Source organism: Eptatretus burgeri, chromosome 5 (genome assembly GCF_056783735.1).
Source record: "Eptatretus burgeri isolate ZD-2024b chromosome 5, Ebu_testis_v1, whole genome shotgun sequence".
NCBI classification, from domain to species: Eukaryota; Metazoa; Chordata; class Myxini; order Myxiniformes; family Myxinidae; genus Eptatretus; species Eptatretus burgeri.
The window spans coordinates 121842977-121870601 of NC_140965.1; the positions used below are offsets into that span (position 1 = coordinate 121842977).

General features: G+C 43.8%; 1 protein-coding gene across 2 annotated transcripts in view; it reads left to right on the forward strand.

The window, feature by feature from the left end:
- LOC147027257 (A disintegrin and metalloproteinase with thrombospondin motifs 3-like) overlaps nt 1–27625 on the forward strand; it is a 399233-nt gene that overhangs the window by 48490 nt on the left and 323118 nt on the right. The window lies entirely within an intron of this gene.

Genomic DNA, 27625 nt, shown 5'->3' on the forward strand with positions numbered 1-27625 from the left:
CGGTACACATTGTATACATAAAACATCCTGTGGGAGCTTTTGAAATGCTAAAGTTAATCGAGTCACCTTACCAGTCTACTTACTACTACTACCTGGAATGCCAGAGCAGGGGTGGGGTTGGAGGAGGTGGGATAGGGGCAATTACCTCCCTGCATTTTGCCAAGAGGGGTGTGGTGGGGGTAGAAAGTGCCTCATCACATGGACGCCCAGGTAGTTAGGCAACATTGCTGAGCTGATCGAGTGTGAACGAGGTTTCTAAAATCAACAAACATCCTTTGACTGCTAAAAATGTTGTACCAGCATGTCTTTCGGAACCTTTCGGAGGCAGACGTCGAAATTTGCTCAAAAGGATTCCCCGATTCCATTTTGTCCTGTATTTGGTCTATTTTCACTCCGATAAGACACAGTACGTATCCTGGCAGTGAGCGACGCCACCTGACAAACCTCCAGTTGCCACGGAGCTATGTACGATGTGCTGGGATAGCGGTAGTGCTGTGCGATACACTACCAGTAATTGATTTGATTGATAATTCTTGGTATCGCGATTAAATGAAATCATCTTGCTGCACGTGGGTGCTGTCACTTTTTGGGACCTTTTGATGTGCAACAGCTCACTGGTGCACTTCCGTTTTCATTGGATCGTCATGATCAATTTGAAGCCTCAATTTCTTCTTCAATTTGCAACTTTTGCTGTTTATCTGAAGATATATATTTTCCAGCTTGAATCAATAAAAAGGAGGAGATATTGTCTTCTTTTTTTCACCTCAAATGAATTCTACCCCCCTTGCCCTTCTTCTTTTATAACGGCCTCAGTAATTCCTACTATCTTGTGGGGTTGGTAAGGGTTATGTTTGGTTGTTTTTGGTCTCAGTTGGATGAGAACTTCACAAAACAGTAAATTCTGAAAGTGAAAATTCATCGTCATCTTGGACAAAATGTTTTACTTTGTATTTATTAAATGTGTTTTTCTCACAAAGCATACTTTTCTCAGGCTGGTCGGGTAGCCTCGAGGTGTGCAAACTCATCTCTGAGCTGTCCAGCCTGGATTCAAATTTCCAACAGCTAAAAACTGCCATCATGGTGTTTCACAGGCAGGCCGAGGCATCGGTGTGTGTCGTCCCTCGGATGGACGTTAAACTGCCTGTCCTGTTACCAGCATCAGTTGGTGAACAATTCAATTTTTTTTTTTTTCTGTGCTGAGGTCATGCAAGGATATAAAGCACATCTGCTCTCCTGATAGTTGTGATGTTTGCACTGCTGTCCAAATGGTTGTGATGTCGTTTGGGTCACCAGGTAACACCATTTACTCGTGTATCATGCATGCTCTGTTGAACATTGCAGCCCTAACGTTTCCCACCAACTCTTATGCTCAAATATGGAGTGGAGAGGAACCGAGCTGTATTGTAATCATCAGAAGATTCCCCAGTGCTGTCCTGGCCAATGTGATTGTTGAGAATAATGATGCCATATCTGAACCCCATTTCCTCACCTGATCCTTTTAATTTCCTTCATTCGCATATCAAAATCCTCCACCATTTTCATTCTTATCCATTCATTACAAAATGTCTTGGACTTGCCCAAATCTCCTCTTTTTTTTTAATAATTCGTTTTATTTTAGGAAACAAGTCGACGATGATTGATTTTGGTTTGAGGATCCATTGAACGACTATCCTCTCTTGTCCCGAGGTTGTATTTTGGAGCTGTATGTGAAATCCATCTCTTCTGTCATAGGAATGACACGTTGAGCTGAATAAACGATGGATTTTCCCACCATTGTAACTCACCCTCCGAACCTGTGGGCTCAAGCCTGGAGATTTAGATTCATTGGATTTGATATCATGCCTCGTTACTTTTGAATAATGGCACAGTTTTCTTTGTCTGGCACTTTAAACACTTTCTCGTGGTGAAGCCAGGGTTACTGATCAATGATTTCTGAAAGGAGGCTTCCTGGATAACTCGTGATCTCACGAGAAGCATTCGTTTATTTGCATCAGACTATGTACATGAAATTACGAGATGAAATGAGGTATGGACCAACTTGGATAATAAATCGGACAATTATACGTCGGGGGTGTTGAAGGTTGTCATGGATCTAGAATTCTTTGCTCGAAACATTCAGAATTCAGAACTTTTTATTCTCCAGGATGTGGATTTGGGGTTGAAAAAAATTGTGGTTTTTCTTGGCAGGCTCATCAACTGGGTTTTTGAGCATTTTTGTTGATATTATTTCTTTGGTACATTTTGCTTCCTGGATGTGTCCATCTGGATCCATTTGAACCGCCCTTGGGATCTCTGATTGTTCCAGCTGTGCTCCATGTCAGTAGAATGGCTTTCACTTTGCTGTGTTTAATGTTTCTTTCAGCTTCTGATCACTGCACCAGGCCCAGTCGAGCGACTCTCTCTCCATCGAGTGCAGCCTGTGGCTGCTGGTTGCATCATTGGTTGGGACGTGGCTATGCGCTGATGCAGTGTCCCCTTTACCAGTACACTGGTACTCATTTTGCCAACCTCTGAAGGATGACAGGCTGAGTCAACCTCCTGGTGTATATTAATTCAGCGGCCAATGGGGCTTGAACTCAGGACCCTAGGATCCTAAACCGCCACCCTAACCAGTAAGCCAACACCAGGTTAAGTCGAGCGACTGTAGTGATGAAATATTAAAAGGTTTCTGTATTTTGACAACGGATTTGTCCATACTCTGTGGTGTAACGGTTGGAGCATCTGCTCCGAGTCTGGGAGGTCAGCACTTCAAATGCCGGCCGAGTCATACCAAGTACTTGAAAAACAGAACATGCTGCTTCCTCACTGGATGCTCAGCATTTAAAAGGTTAAGAGCATGGACAATCCCCTTCAGTTGGCATCCATGGGGAGGAGTAAATGCCTCTTGAGGAAATGCCCTGCTGAGTGTGGTCAGAAAAGCGGCGCCTTTATGACGTCACTGGTACACAGATTGTCCCTGGAAGTGACGGCACGTCCCCCAAGCTCAGTGGCTGTGTTCGTCTCATCTCCATCACGAGCCTTGGACCTTGTATAAAAAAGACGTGACAGTGGAATGATGCGGCGGCTCTTCCTGTATCAGGGTTTTCCTATATTTATTTGTTTTTAAAATAGTGTACAGTATTCTCAATGTATAACAAAGCATTGGTTTGTTAGTGTTCCCATCTGAACACCTGACTCGTAATGCCTGGATCCCAGGTTGTTGTTGTTGTTGTTGTTGTTGTTGTTTTTTCTCTCTCCAAGATCATGTCTCATTTATCCCATATTCCACACATGTTTGTCCATTGTCTACTTGTGTCCTTGTAATTCATGTAAAAGTACAGCACTGGTTCGTTGGTGAGGACACTGTACTGGCCTCCAAGTGGTTGTGGGTTCAAGTCCACCTGAAAGCAGCATTATTAAGGATTTGTATTCTAAGCTTTATGAAGTCGAGTTAGTTTTGTAGCAAACGCTATGCCAATACTGCATTGTGGGTAAAACCGAGCTGGCTCATTTCTGACCTTCAGGTTGATATAATTTCCTTGGCCCACCTGTTCTGGTCGACATTTGATGCTCGTCCACTCATTGTGATTGACTCTTACTCCCTTCCCTTGTTGCATGAGGTAATTCTGAATATCTATGCGTTTGTCCCTTCTGCACTGGCAAAACAAAAGGTACACAAGCTTCTCCAAAAGCCTCATCAAAGAACTGACCAAATACAGCATTGCAGTATCAGGCTCTCAGGGTTCGAAGAGTTTCTGATAAATTTCCTCCCTGCCAGTCCTTCGAGGAGAGCACAACTGGCATCATAGGGTGCTGAGCAATGATGGGTGCTGTCGCAGTCAGAAGAACATCATTTTACTTGACACTCCTTGGCCGAATGGTTCGTTGACAGAGCAGATCTGGTAGATATTTTCCATTGGTTAAGAATGATGAGTCTGGATTGCCAAGAAGGTGACATCCCCACACTGGAAGCAGATGGCCAATGAGAGGGACCCTCTGTCTACGAAAGGCAGGTCCAAAGATAACAAAAGCCGTGTACGTGTCTGGGCACGCTCAGTTGGGCTTCCAACAGATCAGAAGAGGATGATCTCTCTTCTCTTTTTCTCTCTCTGCTTCATCGCCAATGAGATACGGATGGTTCGAGAGATTGTGGCTGCCATCTCCCCTCCATTGTACAGTATCTCACCTTCCTCTCACCTTCATACCGTGCTGCCTCAGGATCATGCCTGCTCATGTCCTCACCTGCCCCTTTGTTTCTGGTTTGATTCTGGTAATTTTGGTGCCATAATTTGGGTTTAATTCCTTTTGTGTATACAAGTTTTTCATGTTCCGTCCTGCCGTAGTTGTCTGTCGACCACCAGATATGTTCCGTTTAGTGTTTTGTCTTTCTTTATCCCCCATATACTTTTTATAATAAAAACCTTTTTTGCAAGGAACCTTTTCCCACTTTCGGCCTTCCTGCATGAGCATCCGACAGTTTCAGACCATCAGCGTCACAGCTGCGCTTCCAAGAAATGACAACTACCCGGCAGCCAAGCTGCCATAGGCAAGAACAGAACAGAATACCCAAAACAATCTTTACACATGAAGCTGTGAGCCGACACAGTCCGTGCGTGCACCTATCCACGCTCTATGGGGGGGGGGGGGTGGTCATTCCGTGTCAAATCAGCCAAGAAATGAAATTCTGCGGTGACCCCCTCAGATTTTCCTGAAAAAATTCTCAAAGCTACCTTACATATATGAGGAAGGTTTGCCAAGTTATAGCTCAAAATTCCAAGTATTGTCTGAGATGTGGCCCTACAAACACCCTTGGGGTGTTTCAATTCTGGCAGTCGCGAGTTGCAGATTTGTATCTGAAGCATTTTTGGAGGGCTCTAAGTTCCAGAGTTTTACAAACAGAGTTCTGAAAATTCACACAAATGGTGTCGATTAGTGAGGATTTCAGAATCCGACATCAAAAATGTTCTACTTAAAATACTTTTTAAGATAAGTACTCTCAAAAGTATTGATTTGTAACATGCAGTCAAAAAAATTTTAGTTTTCAAATTGCTGCCAACAGTCAGTTTATTCATCATGAATAATTTTTTGCCTGATTTACATAATCTAGTGACTGGATCATTTACACAAGAAAACTGAAACCTTGTGGAGCAAAATCTTGGGTGCTATAGGTGTCTGAACTTTGCTCCAGACTCAACGACACTGAAATTTACCCCAAGTGTTCATCATGTTGACAGTTACACAGCTCTTTTAAATTTTTGTCACTTAAAAACACATACATAGGCAATCTGTGGTAGAAAATTCAAGAGTTGTTCTCAAAACCTTCTATTTTTAAACGATTTTTATAAAGGCCCACTATTTAAAAAAATAACATGTTCGATGAAAGATGTGGAATAAAAGCAATAGGTGTGCTTTTGAAGTGGAAGCCATGCCAAATATTCATAAGTTGACACCACAATGATCAAATTGTTGTGTTTTTTGGTCAGAACACTTATGTCGTAACTTTAATTTGGCTCACATTTTTAAAAAAGGATATTTTAGTTTAAGGCCACTGCCAATCTTAACTACAAATTAAGACACATAATGTGATCATAATAATCACCATTATAAATATTCATTTGCATATCTAATTGTTTATATACTTCGTGTACATTGTACAAACGTCTACATCCATTTGTAAATGTAGGCACAATATCTGATTCAACTTTTTTTTTCATAATTTCATATCAAATTGTTTGGACAAATGTACTTGGATCCATTGTACAAAGTGAACAGTGATTAGTTTTATGACTGCCAGGATATAATAAAATGTAACAATGAGCATTGGCAGTTACGACAGGGCTGTGTATTAGGTTAAAGCCTAAATAAGATTGAGTTGTGGTTCATCCCAAACTTTGGAAATTATTTTGGTGCACTTCTTTAAGCTTGACTAAACTGATTTATATATTGTTAGATTCCACTTAAGCCATACTTCCTGACAATAGCTTTATTTTTTCTATATGTTTGTTAGTAAAAAAAATAATTAAAAAAAGTAGCTTTTGGGACTGCAGAATCATGAGAAATTGATGCATTTTTTTTGTAAATTACTTCAAAACTTCAAACCCCACATTTATGATGTTGTTACGAATTTGCGCCCGCCTGCGTGCGGACAGCCGCTTTTTGCCAAATCGCGGCCGTACGCCCACCGGACGGACAATTCAGTCGCGACTTTCCGGAACAATGCCGAAAACCAGGCACGGGTGTGCTCCAAGCACACCACAACCTTGTTCGCACTCTACCCACGCGCAACAGGGTCCGATCGCCAAATAATCGATTTACCTAATTATTCGCGTGGGTAGATTACCGAGAAATTGTACCTCAGTGAGGCCTGCTTGGACACGAGCCGCTTAAGCAGCTCGCTCCGTTTGGGATAACCGAGCGGGGTATTATCGCGAGGCCTCGCTGGACCCGATTCTATTTACAGCTATTTCAAAGCCCACTAAATTCAGAGAGCAAGATGGCAGCTCAATTAAGGGAAAATGACGCGACGAACAAGTTACATTTAAACAAGCACATTTATTATTTCCCACACGTATACAGTCATGCAGGTATGGAAAAGCACGCATGCAATTTATACAATGAATTTGCGGGAAGGGACAAGACGCGAGCAAGACAAAGCGCTACGACCGTCTATTTATTATTTACAGTCACTTATACAGTTTTACTTGACGGACTCTGCGCCACAACTTTCATTCAAAGAAAAGCAAGGAAAACCCCCCTCAAAGACGAGGACCCCTTCGGGTCTTTATGACACGGAGCTTGGTTGACCGAAGAGGCTCCAAGAGACCGGCTGGCTGCCTTCACCCTCGTGGTGACTTGCTTGGGCGACTCTCGATGGTCCCTCTCCAGCTCCCCACTGACTGTGGGGACTCCAGACTCCAGGCTCCATGAGTCTTCACACGACTGCTCACAACTCCACCACGCCACCCTTTTCTGCTCCTCCACGCACCTTTCCGAGACAGACCGACTCTCTTCCCTCTCCACTCTACTTCCACTCGCTTCTCGAGAATCTGGCCGTGTAAACTGCCCGCTCAGACCACTCATCCACCCATCCCCACTCGCCGACTTCCACTTGCTTCTCTCCACGCTGCGTTCAGCGCGCGCTTTTTATCTCCAACACTCCCGCCCCTCCCTTCGCGGCCCGTGGGGGAATAAGAATTCGCTGCCGTGGCCCCAAGGGGGTGGGGCGCCAGGCCATTTTCTGCCCAAAATCAGGCCCTCACTTTACATTACCTTCGACCCCTGACTCGATCTGCCCCTCTCCCGTCCCGGCGTGCGGGAAAAGAAGGAAAGGGGGGGGGGAGGGAATCCCAGGTGTTATCGGAACTTCTTTCTTCGCCTTTGTTTCCTTTCCCGATGAGCATCCATTGCAGAGATGTTCTTTGATGTGGAGAGGGTTGTAGTGCGGTTGTGGAGAAGGTGGTTAGGTGGAGTTGGGGGTGTGGGGAAGGTGGTTGATGAGAGCGATGTTGGTGGTTGTGGAGAAGGTGGTTGGTGTTTTGGCTTTGTGGTGAAGGTGGTTAGTTGATGTTGGCGGTTGTGGGTGAATTGGTGAGGATGGCATGGTTTGTTGAGATGCGGGTGTGATTGAACGGCGGTTGGTGGTTGGCGTTGTGGTTGGTCCAAAATAATGATTGCAAAAGAAAAACGGCTTCCTGAAGATTCACAGCCCTGTTACACGAATAAAGCCCATTCGACAACAATGGGGAAATCTATCTGTACACAAACTTATCGGCATAACTGATCGAAGGACCGATATGGTGCTCTGCGAATTTCCACAGCCGTAACACTACCCCCTCCCCTTTTTCAAACTCATCCCGAGTCGTCGGATTTTCGTGTGCCATCATGTCTAAGTTCCCCTAGTACATTTTATCTTCGGATCCCTGAGTGCGACATTTCGTGTATTCTTGTCCCAAAAATAAATTACCTATGGGCTGAGTAACTAACTAAACAAACCCACTCATGCAGACGACTTAACTAAATTGCCGGCGCTATGACACACATGCAGGTGGAAGCGAAACCATGTACAATTTTAACTTCGCCTTATAATTTTACACTACACCATGGCCCAGGACTGATGGACTCTGCGGGAAAAGAAGCAGGGAGCCAGGCTGCTCACATTTATTACTCCTCGCCGACCCCGGGCTTTCCAAAAGCGCCTCTCGCTTAAACTGTTGGTTCTAACAACCAAGATTCCCGTCGCCTGTGTTGGTGTCCTTACAAATTTGGGCCTCGCCCTTGAATTTTCCCTCATGCCCTCGCATGGTTTCGTGACGGACGCGTGGCTCCCTTGGAAGGAACTACCCTCTGCCGATTCTCCAACTATGGCACCCCCGGGCCCTGCAACTGCCTCCGAGCCTACCAGCTCCCTAAAAACTGGGGAGTGCCCTCCCTGGCGACTCCCCCTCGATGCCCACATGGCGTGTTGGGCCTGTTGGCGCCACGGGTCCCTTTCCGAGGGTCGCCTGTGGCATTTGGCGCCACCGGCCCCGCATCATGTGCCCACCCGTGCCCACTACACTATCCCGGCCCCCCCATGGGCCCTTGGCCTACCGCGGCCGACTCGCCCGGTGCCCGGCATACCCATTAAGTGATACTCACCGTTTGCAGCCACGCTCCCAGCCCGTCAACAGGGCTCCTGCACCCCTCCAAATGGGTTTCGAGCCTACGTTCCCACCAACAGCAAAACGACCTCCATTTTGTAAATTTAACTAACCCACTAACTCACTTTACACTGACCCCGGGGTCCCTTGGGTGAGAGTCACTCCTCCCCCCAATCACTCGTCGAACCATGCATTCCACATTCACTCCATTCACTCAGGCTCGCTGGCCTCACTCACTCAACAAGTACTTTTTCCATTCATTTCTCAACTCGCATCACTGATCACTGCCATTCTTCTATCTAAAATCCTCAACCAACTCGTGCTCCCTCGTCGTCCCTTACACTAGCAGCACATTCCATTTAACACTACGTAGCTAAGTTACGTCCCCTCTACACATCCAAAGTCTGTCCATGTCTCCAAATATTATTTCCCATCCTAAATCTGAACTGAATCCCTCTAACTAATCCATTCCACAGGCTCCATGAGGCCTTGTCCCTGCCCCATGAAGCTGGTGGAGCTAAGCTAACCCTTCCCTCTAACTAGTTGTCTACTGTGCCCGGGACAGGGGGGGTCTTCCACTCCTTGCCCAGGGAATCCTGTTCACCCGAAGCGAGGCTTGCTTTTTTTCTTCCATGTGTGCACCAGCGCGGCAACTCGCAACCTGTGCTCTTTCCCCATGACGTCATGGCAGCTGTTCATGCTTCGCGCACCTAATCCCTCCTCGGATGGTACCATCCGGCAGGGATTTCCCTTCTGCCGGATTCCAACCATGCAGCCACGACGTCACCCTGCGCATCCCAAAGCAAGCCTCGCGTTTCGAGGGGTTCCCCATGCGAACACATGTGCTCTACTCGTCGGAGCTTCACAAACGCGCTCGCGTGGAGAACCCATCCGGTCAAAATCCATATCCCAGCCAAGCTTCTGTCCGTCTACGGGGTCGGCTCGAATCCACCGCGGCGTTTCCGGACCGGATTTCACTCGCGCAGACGCGCACGTGGCGGCCTCGTGCGTAGCACAGCACGGACCCCGCGCGCGCTGCCGTGAAAACCCGGCACGGTCCCCAAAACAGCTTCGGATGCTACTCGGCCTTTGTCCACCATCAGGCACCGTTGTCGTCGCACTCTCGCGCACAAACTTCCACGTGCCACGACGTTCACACACCTCACCATGACACTCGGACATTCGGTTGCGTGTTCCAGCATGCCAACCGCCATCTCCCTCACCCACAGCGACCTCACACACACGGTCTCTCTCACACACTGCCGTTCACTTACGCATGCCCTTTCACTCGCACACGTGGTTCCACTCACATACGGTGTTTCATCCGCACACGGCGTGCTGGGAAGCACGTATTTCGGCACCCTCGCAACCACACACACCATTTTACTCACACACAACCTTTCACCCACGCCATGCGCACATTTCCCCACACTCGTGGACACACACACGGGGACATTCACAATGGGGAATCGCGTCACCACAAAGGTTCCCGGGCCTTCATACCCCCCAAGCTTCGCGTGCACCCGTCAACAGCACTTGCCCCCTCTACCTCGCAAAGCTCGACCGGACCCACCTGGTCGAGATCCGCTTCAAGGGGGAATATTCCCTCCCCTTGTTCCATAAGGAGGCTATCCGGCTGCTTGCCCCGGGTCACGACACATTCCCCGACCTCCCCCTCATTGTCCTCCACTATCTCCATGTGTTTGTGCTCGTCTTTCACCCCGTTTTTATTGTGTGGTCTCTCCTCTACTTTTTCTATCTCCCACGTCTCTTTTAATTTTATTAATTCCTGTGTCTCCCTTCGTGTCTCCGCCAACTCCATTACTTCATTCCTTACCTCCATCTCTTCCCTTGTTATTCGTGTCTCTGTCACCATTAATTTTCCTGTCGTAGTCACCCCCACGTGTGTCGTCCTACACGTCTCACGAATTATTTTGTCCTCCACCGCGGGGCCGACACAGTTCACACTCCCCCTCAGCTCGTTCGCTCCAGCACGTGGTGCCGCCATTTTGCACTCCACCGTCCGCGCTTCGTTGCACGCAATTGCGATTATGCCCCCCTGCAGGCCTCGCCCCATGCTCTGCATCTCACTCATCATTTTTTCATATTCGCATTCATTTCTTGCGCATTTGTCTTCATTTCGGTTTTTGCTTCGTGTGCATTTGTTTTCATTTCGTTCCTCATTTTGTTTTTCATTTCCTTCATTTCGTTGCTCCCTTTATGTGCATTTTCTTTCATTTCGCATGCATTTACATCCATTTTTGCCAGCAAAACCATTAATAGCTGGCCCATGTCAGGTGGGTCTGTGGCAGTCGCTTCGCCATTATCGGGCGCGGTTTCGCTGGGGACTGGGGAGGGTTTTTGACGGAGAGAGGAAGTGTCTTACACCATGGCCTCCGCCACTGCGCCCATTTCGAGCTCTGGGTCTGGTTGTGGGGGAAATTCATCCTCTATAGGATTGTCCTGCATGGGGATTTCATCCTGGGCCATGGATTCCATTATTTCTAAATCCATACCTATTCCCTCCTGCCCCTGTTCGCCTTGAAATACCATTTGCGTCTCGGAAATAATTTAAAGCTCATATTTTGGGGGAACGGAGGGTCGCTCGACACAGCCTTGATCCGATTCCCGTTAATTTTGTTTGGAGACGGGAGAGTTTGTATCCCACTCCTGACACCAGTGTTACAAATTCGCACCCGCCGGCGTGCGGACAGCCGCTTTTAGCCGAATCGCGGCCGTACGCCCACGGGACGGACAATTCAGTCGCCACTTTCCGGAACAACGCCGAAAACCAGTCACGGGTGTGCTCCAAGCACATCACAACCTTGTCCGCACTCTACCTGCGCTACGGGGTCTGATCACCAAAAAATAGATTTACCTAATTATTCGCGCGGGTAGATTACGGAGAGATTGTACCTCAGCGATGCCTGCTTGGACACGAGCCGCATAAGCTGCCTTCACCCTCGTGGTGACTTGCTTGGGCGACTCTCGATTGTCCCTTTCCAGCTCCCCACCGACTGCGGAGACTCCAGGCTCCACGAGCCTTTACACGACTGCTCACAACTCCACCACGACACCCTTTTCTGCTCCTCCACGCACCTTCCCGAGACAGACCGACTCCCTTCACCCGACCCTCTCCACTCGACGACTTCCACTCGCTTCATCTAGAATTTGGCCGTGTGAACTGCCCGCTCAGACCACCCGTCCACCCATCCCCACTCGACGAATTCCACTCGCTTCTCTTCATGCTGCGTTCAGCGCGCGTTTTTTATCTCCAACGCTCCCGCCCCTCCCTTCGCGGCCCGTGGGGGAAGAACAATTCGTTGCCGTAGCCCCAAGGGGGTGGGGTGCCGAGCCATTTTCCGCACAAAATCATGCGCCCAATTTACATTACCTTTGACCCCTGACTCGATCTGCCCCTCCCCCGTCCCGGCACGGGAAAAGAAGGAAAGGGAGTGGGGAAATCCCAGGTGTTATCGGAACTTCTTTCTTCGCCTTTGTTTCCTTTCCCGACGAGCAACCATGGCAGAGACATTCTTTGATGTGGAGAGGGTTGTAGTGCGGTTGTGGAGAAGGTGGTTAGGTGGTGTTGGCGGTGTGGGAAAGGTGGTTGATGAGAGCGATGTTGGTGGTTGTGGAGAAGGTGTTTGGTGTTTTGGCGTTGTGGTGAAGGTGATTAGGTGATGTTGGCGGTTGTGGGTGAAGTGGTGAGGATGGCGTGGTTTGATGAGATGCGGGTGTGGTTGGGGTGGTTGAAAGGCGGTTGGTATTGTTGTTGGCGTTGTGGTTGGTCCAAAGTAACGATAGCAAAAGAAAAACGGCTACCTGAAGATTCACAGCCCTGTTACACGAATAAATCCCATTAGACAACGGTGGGGAAATCTATCTGAACACAAACTTATCGGCATAACTGATCTAAGGACCTATATGGTGCTCTGCGAATTTCCACAGCCGTAACAATATTTTGCATGAATATCAAGGTTTACACAAGTATTTGCTTGGTATAAATTTGATGTTTTTGTGCAAATTTAATTCTATGATATGAGATTAATAATTTTATAAATATTTATTACTTTTACATCATACAAAATGCACCATTGTACATTGTGCCTTTTTTCATGATTGAGATAAGTGTTAGCATCTCATTTTTAATTGGAAAAATACATTTTTGAGCCAAAGTAAATTAACCACAAAGTTATTCTGACCATGAAACACTACTGCATGCTCATTGTGGTGTCAGCTTAGGAATTCTTGACATGGCTTCCACTTCAAAAGCACACGTATTGCTTTTATTCCACATCTTTCATCGAACATGTTTTTTTTTTAAATAGTGGGCCTTTAAAAAAATCGTTTAAAAATAGAAGGGATTGAGAACAACTCTTGAATTTTCTACCACAGTTTGCCTATGTATTCCGCCTTCAAAGTCTTTAGTCTTTAAGTGACAAAAATTTAAAAGAGCTGTGCAGCTGTCAACATGGTGAGTACTTGGGGTAAAACCGGGGTAAATTTCAGTGTCGTTGAGTCTGGAGCAAAGTTCAGACACCTTTTGCACCCAAGATTTTGCTCCAAAAGGTTTCAGTTTTCTTGTGTAAATGATCCAGTCACTAGAATATGTAAATCGGGCAACAAAATTATTCATGATTAATAAACTGACTGTTGGCAGCAATTTGAAAACTCAAATCTTTTTGACTGCATGTTACAAATCACTACCTTTAAGAGTACTTATCTTAAAAAAGTATTTTACGCAGAACATTTTTGATGTCAGATTCTGAAATCCTCACTCATCGACACCATTTGTGTGAATTTTCAGAACTCTGTTTGTAAAACTCTGGAACTTAGAGCCCTCCAAAAATGCTTCAGATACAAATCTGCAACTCGCGACTGCCAGAATTGAAACACCCCTCGGGTGTTTGTAGGGCCACATCTCAGACAATACTTGGAATTTTGAGCTATAACTTGGCAAGCCTTCCTCATATATGTTAAGGTAGCTTTGAGAATTTTTTCAGGAAAATCTGAGGGGGTCACCGCAGAATTTCATTTCTTGGCTGATTTGACACGGAATGACCCCCCCCCCCCCCCATAGAGCGTGGATAGGTGCACGCACGGACTGTGTCGGCTCACAGCTTCATGTGTAAAGATTGTTTTGGGTATTCTGTTCTGTTCTTGCCTATGGCAGCTTGGCTGCCGGGTAGTTATCATTTCTTGGAAGCGCAGCTGTGACGCTGATGCTGTGCCCGTCTACCAGTACTCATTTTGCTGACCTGGGAAGGATGACAAGCTGAGTCAACCCCACCTGGTGTGACTTCAGTGGCCAACGGAGCTCAAACTCAGGACCCTAAGATCCCAAGCCAGCCACCCGAACCACAAAGCAACACCAGGCTCATGTTTCGGGCATCATGCGGTTTCAAAGACTCTGCGGCTCGGAGGGTCTGCATTATCCAGACCTCTGACGCGGCAATATTTAGCTCAGCATGTTTGAATTCAATGTTCTTCACGAATCTTTTTACCCTCCTGCTATCCAGATTAACTCTCCTTTGTGTTCCAGGCATACCTAATATCTCCTTGGTTTAGGTTCCATGTCAAAAATCCTTTCAAGACTCCATCTTTTCTTTGCAGATACTGGTCTCAAACTCTCTCCCACCCAGCTGTACCTTTCCTGCTAACACATTGATGTTGGGTTAATGTTGGTCCAACGTCAGCACCTCCGTTGGCCATTGTCCCAACACTCATGTATGTTGTGGCCGACGTTGCTTTTATACCGACATTGTACCAATGTTGGATACCTTCTTATGACCATTCCAACATATGTCAGAGTGCAAGCCTTGTTTGAGTTCGGCTATTTACCTTGGAGGCAGCCATAGCTTCAACTCACTAGCCTGTCCTTGATTCAGCAAAGACCATGAATCGAATTATCCGGAACAATGTACCAGGTGTTCCAGACAGCTTCCCGACTAACAATAGTAATCTTCCATCATTCCACTCTTAACCTCACACCTCTTCTTTATGTATAAACCTCAGTTATGTCTTGCGTTTGTTAATACACAAAATGCAATTCTTTATGTGGTTAACTTAGGTTGGCCTGTTGTGTGTTACCAGCTGCAACCCAGGTCTAAGTTTTATACGAGTTACCCATTGTCTCCCAATCTTGACTTCTCCTGGGAAGTGGTCAATGATGGTAGAGTTGACAGCATCCACTGTTTCATTTAGAGGTACGAGCATCGCTCGTTCTAACAAGCAGTTGTCATTTGGAGCACGTCCTGTTAATCCGACAGAGATTTCCTCGATTTAATTTGGATGGAGTTTCGTGCTGGAGGATCCCTTCTGGTAAAGTGATTGTGTCCGGTTTATTTTCAACAGGGTAGTTACAGTCTCCAATGTTCATAAGGAGGTCGGCGTAATTAGCAGCAGTGGGGTTGTTTGTAAGCTGTGCTCGTATGTTGTCGTGCAGTCGGTACGTTGTAACGTTGTGCCATAACGGCATCGATCAGTGATCAGCGATCGCTTCAGCGTCGCATCGACTATGTTTGCACGTGTTCCTTGCTTCACAACGGGTAGTATTTGGCGGAAGTCTCCACAGAACATAACGGGATGCCACCAAATGGTTTTGAATTTCCACAAATATCCTGGAGGGTCCTATTGATCGCTTCACACATCGCCCTGTGTGTCATCGGAGCCTCGTCCACAATAATTGCTTTGGCTTCGTTCATCACTCTAGCGATTGCTGTCCCTTTTTTCATCCAGCAGGTTCGTGTATGTTGTTTTTGAGCATTCAGGGGTACTTTGAAGGCGGAATGTAGAGTACGTCCTCCTGTTAGGAAAGTTGCGGCTATACCACTCGATGCAGTAGCAATAGCGATATGGCCATTCGATCTGATCTTTGCGAGAATTATATTCAAGAGGAACGTTTTACCTGTCCCTCCAGGAGCGTCAACAAAGGTGATAGCGCAGCGCTGTGTGTTTACTTTGTCGAGAAATGGTGCATATATTTCTCTCTGATTTGCCATCAGCTGATGCTCGTGGTTGTTGATGCACTGGTTTTGTTCACATACGTCGAAATTCGCGAACCAAACGTACACCTGTGCGTGGTTTGCGGCCGTTGTACGGTCAATGACAGGAAGGTTGTAGTTATCCAGAGTTTGACCTCCTTGTGGAAGGATGTGGTCTTCTATTTCCATCAAGCAAAGATTGTACATTTTCCCTGCACGGTCGTCGTCACCATGAACGTTGTGGCGATGGAAAAAATCCTCTGCGAACACAGCTTTATGATCATTCCAGAATGCGAGTGGGTTACTTGGTTCACAAAAAATCAACAGGACAATGAATAATTTCTGAAGACTTTGCGGGCTCTGTCCAATAGTTGCCTCTTGCAAGGCATTATGTAGATGGTTGTCATCCTCTGCAAGTCCCTTCGCCAGACATGCCTCTCAAAGTTGGTAGGTTTACACCTTCATGACTCCTGAGATTTTCGACCGATGTCGGACCATGTTCCTGGTGAAGCAGCATGCGTAAAAAATAGCACTCTGATTGTTTTGGACTGACTGTGTAAACTCTACCGATAGCAGGGCTTCTGAATACACCAGGGATTGTGGTGCTGGAGTTCCCCTCTTGTGTTGATTCCATTTTTTGTTGCAAGAATCCCACGTGTAATACTCTGGAACTTTGTGATAAGTGAGTTTTCGCGAACTCATCCGTTCAGAAAATGGTGAAGAATTCTGTCAGAGTTGTCTTTGGTGGTCCCGCTCTGGCGCGGGCATCAGCATTGCCATTGTCAAAGTACACTCGCTGACCATTCTTCAGGTGGATAGCTAGCTGCATCACTGGTGGATTGTGTTCATGCATCGGGAAACCCAAGATTAGGTGAGCAGCTTCTATGGCACCCACAAACCTGGCTTCTTGATATTGTTGTATTTCATCATTATTTTGTCCACCTTCAATAGTGAAGATTGCTTGGTCACTTCCCTTGTTTACATACTTCAGGACATATTTCACTTTTGACTGAAGTACAAATTTCAACGTTCGTGTGGCACTTCATTTGTTTTAAGAGTCAAGGTTTGTGAGGTACAACCCACCTATTGTCTATAACGTGCTCGATACGCTGTCCATTTACAATCTTGGTGATTTGTGATTACATTCCCTCCGTCCTCTGGGGTCCACCTGCGCTACTTGGGATAGCTATCTTGCCCTTGTTCCGTCGCTTCCATAAAATCCTTCGGGAACATTTTTGAGCAGGATCCGTCCTTCATACATGGACTGTTTCTGTTGAAAGGGCCGCGTGGTCCATGGATCATGTTTCATTTCACCAGTTCGTGCAGTTGAAGTTCCGAATCCAGACATGGTATTTCCGCAAATATGACTTGATAAATATCGCTGGGTCTGATTTTGCTTCCTGGGGACAGCCAGAGTAGTATGTGCACATGAGGGAGCCCTCTTTTCTGGAATTCGATAGCATACAGCCATGCCAGCAAGTCACCAAAAACCCCATTCTTCATCAGATCCATCAGTTTCTTCAATTTCAAATGAAAAACACGTCAGACGATATCTGGCCGGTCTGATGCTGTTTGTTTCGGTAGAAGATTTTCTGTAATTTCTGACCATTTCGGATTAGTAGTCGAGGTTATGAACAGATCTGGTGTGCCATACTTCCGCACGTATGCGATGGCATCTTGGATGCGCTAGTGCATATTGCGCGGACTGCCCGTGAATGTAGATGGTAACACGATCCTTTGCCGCACGTTTCTTGGATCAGTCGTTATTAAATATAGCGTCTCTGAAGTTTTGGTGGCTGTCCACTCTTAGAGCTTTCTGTTTCTGTCTGAGAAAATGTAATCATTCTGTTTCTATCTTTCAGTACATGGCAACAAAAAATTGCTGGAACAGTCTGCGGCACAGTCACAAATGATTAGTCTGTCGACACATGATATGGTATGCGTAAAACTGCATTTGCGTTATTTTGTGTGCAGCGGCTGACTGCAAATATACACTCCATCCGTCTGTACCATAAGGAAACAGGATTGGGTACTGCAGAATGCCGTACACACGGTGTAATTCTGATATATGCTGTAATGCTCCATCACGCTGGTGTAACACTATCTCTGGTCGCAGTTGGTTCATTCGGCATTGGTATGCTTACTTCATCACCGGATGGTGCGTTGTAACGGCGAGGATGTTGTGTGGCCGGCTGCTTGTTTTCCTGGATGACAACTCTAAGATCTTCTCTTTTGTCTTGGTTCATACTTTTAACAGACGTTTTGAGGTTTCTGACGTATTTATTGTTCTCATGCAATAACTCTGTGAGCTTCGTTACGATGTGTGGTTTCATACCAGGACCGATGGCCAAACGTGCTTCATGTTTGGCTCGTCTGCTGTCGATGAAATAAATTTGCAGAAACTGTCGAGGCGAATTGTCTTGCGGATGGAGACTTCCAATTTTGTGACACCCTTGACCTTGGACAGTAAAATTGGGATCCCATCCATGAATCTGTCTAGTGCAGCCAAAGCTCGTCGTTTGAAATGCGCTATTATAAAGACGTACGTTCTGAAGGAAATGGTTGGAATCATAATTTGTTCCGTTGAGCAGTGACAGCAGATATTGAGGTGGCGTTGGGAATAAATCCAATTGGATTTTTCCACTTGCACAGCAAAATCCTGGTGCCTCGCCAGCGAGTTATTTTGCCTCACAGTAGTTACATGCTATTTCCATTTCTCCAATATCTGTTTTCAGGAAGAACACATTTTCATCATTTGTGTTATGTAGGCTTGTGGGACCGCTGGCAACTGCAGCTATCATCTTGCGTTCCTTCGTGGGACCGCTGGCAACTGCAGCTGTCGTCTTGCGTTCCTTTGTGCACGGACTTCTGGTAATCGCTGGGAAATTCTTCTTCGTTTCGGTGTTCTCGGCATGTTACCACCTGGAAACGTATAAAAGTGATTAGTAATGTGCGTTTCAATCAACGGATTTTAGTTCTTCGAATATATAGCCCCCCCAGATTATTTTGGGTGCATGGCCTTTTCATGCACGTGTATGGCCTGAATGAGGGAGAATTACCAGTGCTGCAGTGGGATTTCCCAGTGCTGCAGTGGGAATTCCAAGTTCTGCAACAGGAGTACCAAGTGTTGCAGTTGAATTGCTAAGTGCTGCAGTTGAATTTTCAAGTGCTGCAGTGGAATTGCAAAGTCGGATTGCAACGTACTGCAGTGGGTCTTCCAAGTACTGAAGTGGGGTTTCCAAGTACTTAAAAGTGACTAACCGGAATGTAGTAAGATCTTCCAAGCTCACAAACTGATTTTCAGGTACAATCTCACTTGATGAGTGAATAACTTTACTTTTATTTTACTTTATTTGGAGCAGGAAGACTCCACCAAACAGGGTGGGTAGATGTACAATTTTTGCTCAGTAGTGACTGATGACTGAGTTGTGAGTCAGTGGATAAAGAAAAAAAATCTTCGCTTGACAATTTGAGTATGGCAGTATAATTTGAGTCAATTAGACAATTTGAAGTTGATTACAGGTCGAGAGTGATTGAATCAGAAAAGTATGCTGCTAAGCAAACCACCTGCATCTTTCATTCTACTTTTCAAATGCAAACCTGCAAAACTACCGAATACAACACTGTCTTTTTGCACTGTTGGCTGTTCAAATCAAGAGCAAACCGAACCTGCATCTTTTTTGCACTGTTTAAGTGTTATGTAAATCTGCATCGTTGTTTCACTGTTTAAATGTTTTGCACTGTTGAACAGTAGCTTGCTGGCTTTAAGGATAAGGCTAAAAGGAAGGCAAGCTCGATAGCAATCTTTTTTTTTAGTTTTGGCTTTTTCGTTTTGGCTTTTTTATTCTGTTGTCCTCAAATAAAGGTGCGTAGGGGATGATTATGAAGTGCAAGTCAGGAAAGGATAAAAAAAAATTACTCACCTGAATGAATGCGAGGAAAGTTCATTGCTCATTCCATCGATAAAAGAAACATTTTTCCGTCCATAATCACAATTTTCAACTAGAGGGGGAGCACTCGGAAGAGTGCAAAACCTCCGACGCCAATACTGCTGGGTCACTCAAGAGAACCTTATATCTTATTCATTAAATATGATGTCAACAGTGCTGACAGTTATAGTTCTTTTCTCTAACATTTTTTTTTTTGGGGGGGAGGGGGGGTTGGAAATTACTTGAAACATTTAGAAATGCAAAAAAAAGAAATCAATTTTGTTGAAAAAAATGTTGCAAAATTTTTTTCTCTAACAATTTTTTTTTGGTGGGGGAGGGGGTTGGAAATCACTTGAACATGTAGAAATGCAAAAAAAAAAAAAAAAATTTTTCTATAACAATTTTTTTTTGGGGGGGGGGGCAAAGTCCAAAATCGAATGGCATGATCCTTGGACCATACCTAACCCCCCCCCCACGAAGTTTCGTCAAAATCCGTCGGAGTTCTTCCGTAATACTGTTCACAAACAAACAAACAAACATAGGGGTGAAAACGGTAACCTCCGATCTTCGATGGCGGAGGTTAATGAACGTGGGAGGCAGTTTTACTTTCTTATTCAATGAAAGTGGTAACTGTTTTACTTCCTTCTTTAGAGCATGCGGTGTGTCCTCCCCAAAATTCACAATAGATAAGAGTTAGTTCATAATGAAAAGTACATCAAGCCACCTTCCCGATAGTAAATTAAATACTTGCCAATTTTCAGGAGGATAAGATTTGATTTAACGTCGCAAAACGGGAACAAAATATGGCGTTTCTCATGTATGTATATATGTATGTATGTGTATATATATATATATATATATATATATATATATATATATATATATATATATATATATATATATATATATATATATATATATATATATATATATATATATATATATATATATATATCTTCTTCTTCTTCTTTCGGCTGCTCCCGTAGGGGTCGCCACAGCGGATCATCCGTATGATCCGCATAGTAATTTGGCACATGTTTTACGCCGGATGCCCTTCCTGACGCAACCCTGGTCGTCTCTTACGACACAGGGATATTTGTATATATATATATATATATATATATATGTATATGTATATATGTATATGTATATATGTATATATGTATATGTATATATGTATATATGTATATATGTATATATGTATATATGTATATATGTATATATGTATATATGTATATATGTATATATGTATATATGTATATATGTGTATATGTGTATATGTGTATATGTGTATATGTGTATATGTGTATATGTGTATATGTGTATATGTGTATATGTGTATATGTGTATATGTGTATATATATGTATATATATGTATATATATGTGTATATATATGTGTATATATATGTATATATATATATGTGTATATATATGTATGTATATATATGTGTATATATGTGTATATATATGTATATATATGTATATATATGTATATATATGTGTATATATGTGTATATATGTATATATATGTATATATATGTATATATATGTATATATATATTTAACCTCTTGAAATTTTGACTCGCTGGAGGAAAATCAGTGAAAAATAGAAATGAGTTTGATTTCAGTTTTCTGCATGTAAATCTGTTTTTTTGAAATCATGATTATTATTTTTATTTTTCAATAAATTATATGTTGAATCATAGACTCTTGATCACGTATTAAAAAAAAACAACAAAAAAAACACATGGCGGTCGGTGAACTGGCTGCTCGGGTTGATGGAGGTTTGAAATAGCAGCCGGTCGACTGACCGCTTGGGTTCAAAGGGTTAATAAAGGAAAAAAAAGACAGACTTCTTCGATTTAATTAATGTGTATGGTGTGGAATTTCACAAAATCCTAAACAGCTCGCAATACGTGACACGTCGTGCAGCTTTTTTCACGCAGGTGTAGCAACACGTGCACGGAGTGCAGTTTGTTTGCATGAAAACACCACTACTGTTGTTTTGTGGAAATTGTTGACGTTAATCAATTATTCGACTCGTCGTTGATGCACAATTTTCAACTGAAGTAAACGTGAGTGCAAACCAGCAAGTGAAACAAATATTTTAATCTGAACATACTGTATGTTAAAGGTCGTACAATTGGATCATTTTTGGGAACTGGTAAAAGTTTCTGGAAACATAACAGGCATGAGGCATGAGATGAGATGAGCAATGTAATGAAAGAGAAGAAAAGTTGGAAAAGACGAGGAAGCGATGGCCTTCAACAGAAAATACGATCCCACATTTATGAATAATTCCTTTCTCGCTGTGAGGTGCATGGAGCTGCCGAGGCTCATTTGGCGAGCCATTCGATTTTGGACTTTGCCCCCCCCCCCCCCCAAAAAAAAATTGTTATAGAAAAAAAATTTTTTTTTTGCATTTCTACATGTTTCATTTGGCGAAGGAGTACAGTCCTGGACAGATTGCTACTCCAACGCAGGATACATGAACGGCTTATTACCAAGTCAACCCATGTAGTGTTAGTTCAATGGGTGACAGTGGCTCAAACTCAGGGCCCAAAGATCCTAAGCCAGCTGCCTTAACCATTAATCCAACGCCAGGCTTCCACATATATAAAATATGGTTTTATTCCATGGGGGGAAGAAGAATGCCCCAAACCTGTGTGTGTGTGTGTGTGTGCGTGTGTGTGTGTGTGTGTGTGTGTGTGTGTGTGTGTGTGTGTGTGTGTGTGTGTGTGTGTGTGTGTGTGTGTGTGTGTGTGTGTGTGTGTGTGTGTGTGTGTGTGTGTGTGTGTGTGTGTGTGTGTGTGTGTGCGCGCGCGCGAGTTTGAGCAACGAGGCTATGAAACCTATCAAAATGATTTATCACCTTGAGACCATACACTCTAAGTTAAAGGAAAAGCCAGTGAAATTTTTCCAAAGGAAATGAGATGAAGTGGAGCCTCAACAACACCGACAACATACCGCAACAACGACAAATGAAGGTGTATTTAAGTGTCTTATCTACTGTCCCATTGCATTGCCAAATGCAAATCATCATTTACAATAGGTGAGGGCTTAACAATGCCTTCAATATTAGATGCCTGTCATTCAGTCTTTGGTCAGACACCTGCCAAGGAATTTAGCTGCATTCCTTTATCAAATGATAGTCTCATGTGCAATTTCCGATATTGCCGAAGACGGTGAATCACAATTGATTGAGAGAGTGAAAGTGTCGGGCTGGTTTGCGATGCAGTTCGATGTGTCGACTGACATTTCTAGTGCTGCTGTTCTTATTGTTTACATGTGCCTTGCCTATATGAAGATTCACTTTGCCGTGAAGAACTGCCACAAAATCTAACTGGTGCTGAAACTTTTTGAGTTCTGCATGAGTATGTGACAGGGCAAGGACTCCATTGGGACCGAAATTTGAGAATCAGTGTTGTAAGGACAAAACAAATTCAATAAATCCACTTGACTTGAGTTTAGTGGCTTAAAATTTATTTTTGTTGCCATCAAAGGATGATAGATTGTTCATGGCTTACGAAAGGAATGCTCATGCAAAGTTACTCGAAATGGACGTAGTGCCAAAGGATGAAATAGGATTTATACTCGAAGGCTTATTTCCGACTATTAAGCTGCTGAATTTGCAGCTCTTCCAGCTGATTGTTCGAGCACAAGAAACCCATTTATTGGTCAGGTATTGAAAGATAAAATTAAATAATTTCGTGAAAAGATCACGGTCGTGTGAATGTGCCCCGTGCCAAGCTTGCAGGTGCTTTGGCATATACAACCCTCAACTCACTATTGTTCAGGTGACCATCATGCAAAGACTAATCTTAGTAAAAGTCTGCTCTGGTACCAGTTGGTTGTTACATTGTGAGTCGTACTGTCTTATAAAAAGGACATCAATGGGATAAGGTGTACACCGATGGGAGACGTTTGGTACAATTGCCGCCTCTTGGGACACTAATTTCTGCACAGATGATAGCATTGATCTATCACACATGCGATTATAATCACTTCCCATGTATTCCCTAATTATGTCATCTAATCATCGAAATGCTTTGTTTGTAGTTTTGTTTTTGACTTCCAAATTGGGCAGTCCACATTTCTACATCTCATTACATTTAATATCCACATTCTATTTATTCCCCCTACAGCGTCTACGCTGTGTTGATACAGCATTAGAGTTCACGGCGACTCAGCCAGAAAGTAATTGAGACCACCTGGGATAACAATATAACGTTTTAATTTTGAGTATTCAAACAAGGCCTTCCTGAGGACATTAGGAACACATTATAAACCCTATGATTTACGAGGTGGAAACTCGATACCGAAGATGATGACGGTGGAAGTTTTTTTTCTCTTTATGAATAGGATCAATACCAAAATAGATAAATACTGGAATGCTCTATAATATAAAGTCGATTACATCAAACCTTTTACCTGCTATCTGGACAACCTGTAATAATAAAAATAATCCATTTTTTTTCTGCCGCTCCATCAATATCAGCGTCGCTCCCTCCGCCCTTGTATCAGGAAACTCTCCACCCATATAATTTGCCTCAAAACAAATGCCTACTCTTGCAAGATAAACTACGGAATAGTTTACATCCACATGATTGTTGTAGGTGCTGCATCATGGAGCTAGCTGTGCTCACAAATAATGGAAAGCAGTTTGTCCTGTCTTCAGAGTCCACACAAAAAAGTTAGTTCAGATCAAATGAATTGAAATATGCTTGGATTCAAGTTAAATACAGTCATCTACTTTGTAGTTTAAATATATGAATGAGTTAATACGAGCAGGGGATCTCCGGCACTGCCCGGCTGGGTGAGCTTTTCTCGGCGGTAGTTTCAGGGTGTATTGGACATTGAAAAGCTCTGGAGTTATTGGCCTCGTGGTTACCTTTTGACTGCAGGATGGTGGCAGCACTGCCTGATCCCATATCCCAATATACACTTTATATTGGCTTTTGGTGGCTTCAAGAAGAACATCAAGGTCAATAGTCCATGAGCCAGCCATCGATATTTTGGAGTTGACCACCATGAAGGGGGACTAAAAGCCACTGTATTTTGCAGGTAGGTTGATGTTTGTAGTAAATAAAAAAAAATAATGTTATGGCCGACATCTCGAAAGAGTAGCAAAACACCTTTTTGGCAGCCATCTTGGAAAATGGCTGCCTCATTTGATCATATTTATGAAAATTGACTATAACTTTGCAATGGCTGTTCTGAGGCATATACAACCCTTAACAAGACATGTTCAGGATAAAATTTGGCACATGCCAGTATAACTTTTGAAAATATTGATCCATTGGATTCTGAAATATTTGAGAAAATAGGTCAGAATTTGAATTTTTCTCGCACAAAATTTTCAACATCTGGCATCATCATGCTTACTGAAATATTTATAATATTTAACTTATTTAACATGTAGATATAAGAAATATTTAACATGCAGATACAGTAATACCTTGACGTACGAATGCACTAACTTACGAGTATTCTGAGTTACGAGCCGTTGCTCGGACGATTTTTTTGCTTTGTGTTAGGAATGGAGCGAGCTTTGAGACGCGCGCAGCCAAGCAAGCGAACACCCGCATCTCCTGCCTTTTCACTCATCTCCCGCCACTCACTCGTTCAGTTCTCTTGGTTATCTCATTGAGTTCGGTCGTACCGTAGTAATCTGCATTGTGTTAAGCTCTTGTTTTTTCATTGGTGCAGTTATTTTGCCAAATTTCTTTGTTGTAACTAAACCATGAGTCCTAATAAAGTAACTGTAAAGGACAGTGCTAAGAAGAAACGAATAATGTCGCTTGAAATGAAGCATGAAATCATTGCAAAACATGAACGTGGAGTGTGTGTTGGAGAGGGAGTTTGAACATAGTACTTCAACGATATGTGCTATTCTCAAGCAGAAGGATTCGTTGGAGGCTATGACGCCAGCCAAGAAGGAGCTCGAAGGAGATACCATGACGGAGGCTATCATTTGCGAGAAGGCACGAGTCATTCACGGTGACTTGTTGAAGCAGACACCAGGCACTTCAACGGACGTGGCATCACAAGAGTCGTTTAAAGCCAGTCGGGGCTGGTTCAACAACTTTAAGAAGAGGTCTGGCATTCACTCCGTCGTGAGGCATGGTGATGCAGCGAGCTCTGATACGAAGGCAGCCGAAGATTACCTGAAAAGTTTCGCTGAATTGATAGAGGCCGAAGGATACGTCCCCCAGCAAGTCTTCAACTGTGACGAGACAGGGTTATTTTGGAATATGCCAAAGAGGACTTGTTATGTATAACAGCAGAGGAGAAGAAAATGCCATGCCACAAACCCATGAAAGATAGGTTAACCATCACATTGTGCACTAGTGCCAGTGGTGACTGCAAGATTAAGCCACTGCTCGTATACCATTCAGAAAATCCCCGATCCTTTTAAGTCCCACAAAATTTTAAAATAAAAACTGCAGGTTATGTGGAGGCCAAACCCGAAGGCGTGGGTCACGAGACGGTTCTTCGTTGATTGGGTAAACCTGGTCTTTGGTCCTTCCGTTACAATGTACCTCCTTGAAAATAACTTACCCCTGCCAATGCTCCTACTCACCCACTGAACCTCGAAGACGACATCCTCGAAGAGTTCTCTTTTATTAATGTTCTCTACCTTCCACCTAACACCGCCCCTCTCCTCCAGCCCATGGACCAGCAGGTGATTGCTAATTTCAAGAAGCTCTTCACGAAGCACGTTTTCTCCCGCTGCTTTGATGTAATGGAGAACACAAACCTCACCCTTCGAGAGTTCTGGAAGAAGCATTATAACATCGTGATATGCCTCAGATTTATCGATATGGCTTGGCAAGATGTTACAAGGAGGACCTTGAACTTTGCATGGAAGAAGCTGTGGCCTGAGGCTGTGTCCGAAAAGGACTTCGAAGGCTTTGAACATGAAGCGGAAGTGATAGAGGACATTGTGAGCCTCGGAAAGTCCATGGGCCTGGAGGTGGATGAAGGAGATGTAAACGAGCTCGTCGAGGAGCACTCCGAGGAACTGTCTACGGAGCAGTTAAAGGAGCTACAGGAGTTGCAGCATACAGAGGTTTTGGAGGAAATTGGGGGAAGTGCAGTTTAGATGGAGGAGGAGGAGGAGGAGGAGGAGGAGGAGGAGGAGGATATCTCTACAAAGGAGATGTTGGGAATGTGGGAGAAAATTTCAGAATTTATAGAAAAGAAGCATCCAGAAAAGTGGCAACTGGTCGTGCGTTGGCGTTGTGTAATAACTCTTGCCTAACGCACTTCAGAAAAATTCTGAAGGGAAGAAGAAACAAACCACCATGGATAGGTTTTTTTTATTGAAACGCCCTGCGATCAGAGTCAAAAAAGCGTGTCGAAAAAGCAAAAAAATCAATGAAAAAGATGCAAACATCACTGATGAAGTTGAAAACATCACCGACGAAGATTAAGTGTAAGTAAAAAATAATAATGTAGCATTCAAGTTTAGCGATAAGTGAAGTAAAAAAACAAATGAAAAAAAAAATTGTTGCAATTAAGTGTAACGGCAAAGGGAATAAAAAAATAAAATGTAAAAAGAAATTGTCGCAATTAAGTTTAGCGATAAAGTGAATAAAAAAAATTGTATCAATTACGTTTAGTGATAAAGTGTGATGAGACCTTCAAATCTCCTCCGCCTATCTCCTCCACCACTGCCGCCACCTCCACCGCCACCTCCACCAGAATCTTCCATAAGCCGACGTTGTCTCATCTCCAACGTAAATACACTTTATAAAACCAGTTTATTTATTTATATTCTATTTTATTATCTTTGTATTATGTTTTGTATTAATTATTTATTATCTATAAATACATTTCTCATTTTTAAAACGACATAACGAAATTAGGGTGTTTTTTGGGGGGCTGGAACTGATTCATGGTATTTTAATTAATTTCAATTGGGAAAATTGTTTTGATATACGAACAAACTGAGTTACGAGCTCGGTCACAGAACGAATTAAACTCGAATGTCAAGATATTACTGTATAAGAAATATTTAACATGCAGATATAAAAGGGAAGTACAAGCCTTCACGCTGTTCTTCACGTTTCAGATAATTACTCGCAT